At 41.3% G+C, this 4,410-nt stretch overlaps 1 pseudogene; it reads right to left on the reverse strand.

Annotated features, from left to right (window-relative positions):
* Positions 1-2,016: 2,016 nt before the first annotated feature.
* On the reverse strand, positions 2,017-2,144 carry LOC144241299 (U4 spliceosomal RNA; annotated as a pseudogene).
* Positions 2,145-4,410: the final 2,266 nt, after the last annotated feature.

Raw genomic sequence — 4,410 nt, forward strand, 5'->3', positions numbered from 1 at the left:
TATGCTGCTGGCAGGAATGTAAATTATTATAGCCATTATGGCAAACAGTATGAACGATCTTCAAAAACAATTAAAAGTGGAACTGTCATATGATTCAGCCATATTACTTCTGAGTATATATCAGAAGAAACCAAAATCTGTCTCTTGATGAGATATCTGCACTGCCATGTTCATTGCAGCATTATTCACAATAGGCAAAATATGGAAAGAACTTGTGTCCACATTTGCGTGAGCAAATATACGTACATTCCATTTTGTACAAGGGAATATTATTTAGACATGGGAAGAATGAAATATTGCCATTTGCAGCAACATGGATGAAATATATTATGCTAAGTGAAATGAGCCAGATAGAGAAAGCAAATGCTGCGTGGTATCATTTATATGTGTAATCTAAAGATAAAAAAATCAAACTCATAAAAACAAAGAGTAGAATGATTGTTCCTGGGGGCTAGGTTTGGGGGACATGACAAGATATTAGAGAGAAGGTCCAAAATTTCACTTATAAAATGAATAAGTTCTAGAGATCTAATGATAGGCACAATGACTATACTTTATAATACTGTATTGTTTCCTTGAAATTTGCTAAGAAAGTAGATGATAAGTGTTCTCACCAAACACACACACACTAAGTATATGACGTGTTAATCAACTTGATTGTGGTAAAATTTCACAATGTGTATGAAATCATCACTTAGTACAATTTAAATATATATAATTTTATTTGCCATTTATACCTGAATAAATCTGAAAAAATAAGAACATAAACATTTATGGATGAATAGACTTTCAGATGTTTATTTAGAAAGAAAAAGAGAGAGGAAAGAAAGAAGGAAGGAATGAAAGCAGGCAGGCAAAAACACAAGGAAATAGAACATGTGAAGACACAGAGCTGAAAAGTCTCTGTGCATTACAGGAACTGGAGTCTAATGTGGGGAGAGGGGTTAGATAGACAGAATACAAAATGGTAAGATTTCAGAACATTGGAAAACCCAGATCATTTTAAGGAGTGTAATATTCTAAGAACAATGGGAAGTCATAGAACTTTTAGAATTTTTTTAAAGTTAATTGATTTTGATAGAGGAAGAGAGATAGAAGGGGGATCACGAGCAGGGAGGGGCTGGGAGAGGCAGACACAGAATCCCAAGCAGGATCTGCACCATTATTGGAGAGCCCAACGTGGGGCCTGATCTCACAAACCATGAAATCATGACCTGAACCAAGATCAAAAGTCGGACACTTAACCAACTGAGCATCCAGGTGCCCCAGAATCATAGGAATTTTAATCAAGGCAGCAACTAAATCCAAATTATATTTTAAAACATTATTCCTAAATCTATAGTTTTAAGAGGTTTGTGATAGTTTGGGGGTGGGGGTTCATTGGAGTCAGTGGCCACTCTACTGCCCTTTCTAATATACTTCAACCCTCAGGAGGTGAGCAGNCATCTGAATGAAAGAAAATGTCACTACAAATTAGAAACAAACCAAGAGGAAAGCTTTGCCAAAGCTAAGTGAAAAATACTCTGATCTTATTCTGTGTAAAATAGTGAAATGGCAGTTCAAGTAATTGATAGGGGCCAAAACTAACATGTATAAAATATTCAAACAGGCATAAGGAAATTTCCTCCTCACTCATTTAACCAAAAAATCATTTTTTTAAAGTAACATGATTTTAAGTTACACAAATTGCTATAGACGTGGTGGTGACTGAATTGCAGGAAATACCATTTTGAAATAGTTGGTCAGGACTCCTATGAGGCATCCTAGACAAAGGGCCTTGTCTACTAAGGTGCTACTCATCAATAATGTGAATAGAACCATAACATTTGTGTGTAAAATAAGAGTTTGTTGCTGATACTTAAATAAGTGTGAAGGCTGAAGGGTGTAACTCAATTTTTTTAAGATGTGAATTATAAATAAAGTGGGAAGGGGCACCAGAGCACACTCCTACTCAGTCCAGTGGAAATCATTCACTGAGATGAGGAAACTATTTTTATTAGCCCAAGCTGTGACATTACACTACAACTTCTGCCTAAACTTCTGATTGGACCATGTGTTCAAATGTTTTGGGAAAAGTTTTCAATTAGCAATAATTGTGCCTCAGATAAACCACATTGGCTACAATACTGCCACTGCGCAAAGCTGGACCAAATGAAAAGCATTCAAGTTTCCCAGAACCAGCTCTGCTCCACATAAGCAACACAGGTAGACAGTTTCCCTAAGGGGACTGAGTACACCAAAGGTAAGAGCTGTAAATTTCCATGACTTGAACATGCCTCCTCTTCCTGTAAAATATTGGTCAAGAAAATTCCATTTCTAGTATATCAAACAAAACATTATTGTGCATTTGAGTATTTACAACAGTCCTGCAATACAGGATTTAAAAAGATGGCCATGGGAAATGAAAGTTTGGTACTGTGTGACCAATCAGAAGGAAATATGCCTGTGGATGAGACCAAGGCAATCATCTGGGAATTTGGAGGCCCACTACTCAGGGTTATTGACCATATCTGTGCAGGCATAGAGACAGAAGCTCTGGCTGTGAGGTCCCAGGGACAGTGACCCGGCTGCTATCTGAGGGATAAGCGTCTGTCAGGTCTAAACAGACCTGGGCCTCCAAGCCACCAAGAGTGTCAGAGGGCATATCTGACAGTGTTGCCACAGGATTGTACTTGACTGTTCATATTGGCTATTCCCAATAAACACCCCTGTTTCAATTGGGGTTGAGTCCCATTAAGGAGAATGTAAAGATAAGATGAAAATAAGGATGAAGACTGACAGAACTACAGGAAGTAGCAGGTGCCAGGACTCGGAGGTGAGAACAGAATGGGATTTAAGTGAAGGGAAGATGTGATCAGATACACACGGTAGGAGGAGCAGTGCGCAGAGGGGAAGGGCAGGAGGGAGACACAAGGAAATAAGCTGATTCTTTTGGAAGCAATGAAAGTGATGTAGGTAAGAACTGAAGGTAGCTGGACAATGGGACAGAGAAGAGAATGGCTTGAGGGGATTTTAAGAGGCATCAGCAACACATTTTTGTAAGAAATCCCCAATCCTCATGAGAAAGAAGTGACATTTGCTGACCCTGGGAGCACTGAGGGCAGGACCAGGGTGGGGAGTGGATGCAGTTCAGGAAGTGATGGATTTCGTGTAAAAATGAGATGTTTAGCCAAAGATATTGCAAAGTGGCAGCTACTTGATTGACAAGGGGAACACACTGACTTTGGTCATCAAAAGAAATAGCGTCCAGGCTCTGCTCCCCTCCTGCCCCGGTAGAGGCAGTGACAATCCATTTTCCAGTTGTCTGGTTTTAATGCTCACATGGACATATGCACTGGGTCCCCAGGGGAAAGTAAGGCACAAAGATCCACTGTAGAGCTTGTGAAGACAGATGCTGGGGCCCCACTTTGAGGGCAGTAGAACATCTTGATGTGGGCCATGTGATCAGTGAGTCTGCGCTGTGTTAGAACATTTTCACAAGTACTGTACTATCTAGTTTGTCAACCCTTCTATAATCTCAAGACATAGGTACTATGTTACCACCTTCTTACACACACTAAGTGCGTTGTCCAAGCTCTTTGCCAGAGAAGTGAGGGCATGAGCTGAAACCCGACAAGATCTGGCAGGTTGACACGTGCCTAGCCGTGTCCCGCAGGCATACGGGTCCTCACGTGATGCAAAACACAAAAATAAACAACTGTAGGCAGTAGGAACTGCCAGGCATGGACAGGGTTAACATGAACTCCTTTCCATTCTCTCCTGAGAGTGATAGGACACAGGGTCCCTCAGGCCCTAACTATTTACTTCTTCCCCCCATGGAACATCAACCAGAAATAATAAATGAGCAGGGAATCTACCTGTCCACCAGTCCCAGGCTTTCCCCTCCATTTGTTTCTTTGTTTGGTATGTCTGCCCTTCCTGCAGTTCTGGCTTTCTGTCAGTATGACCTTTCTTCTTCTCATCTGACCCAACCCCACAAGTAGGTGAGTGTTGGTTGTTTGTGGGGGGTGTGACAGAAAGAGCGGATGGGTGAATGCTCAGGGCTCTGTTTCTAGGAGCCATGCACTGAGACCATTGCTTCCTTTCTGGAGTGACTTCCACTTAGAAATTCAGGTCATCATCACAAGACTTGTGCACGTGCTCCATGAAATGGACCACAAAAGATTCGAGTGGATACACAATTATACACCTGAGTAAAGCTTGGCCAAGTAATTGGTGTTCAGCAAATCTGGGTCAGAGATGTGACAAGGACTCACTGCCCTGACCTATAAAGTGGGATAAGTGTGCAGGTGTGTGTGTGTGTGTGTGTGTGTGTGTGTGTACCTGAGCTGCTCTGGTTGGTTTATATGCATCTGTTTGTCTCTGTTGTCTCTTCACTGTGTGGTCAGAGTGAGAAGAATGATACGGATG

This window comes from Crocuta crocuta, unplaced genomic scaffold (assembly GCF_008692635.1).
Source record: "Crocuta crocuta isolate KB4526 unplaced genomic scaffold, BGI_CrCroc_1.0 scaffold504, whole genome shotgun sequence".
Classification (NCBI taxonomy): domain Eukaryota; kingdom Metazoa; phylum Chordata; class Mammalia; order Carnivora; family Hyaenidae; genus Crocuta; species Crocuta crocuta.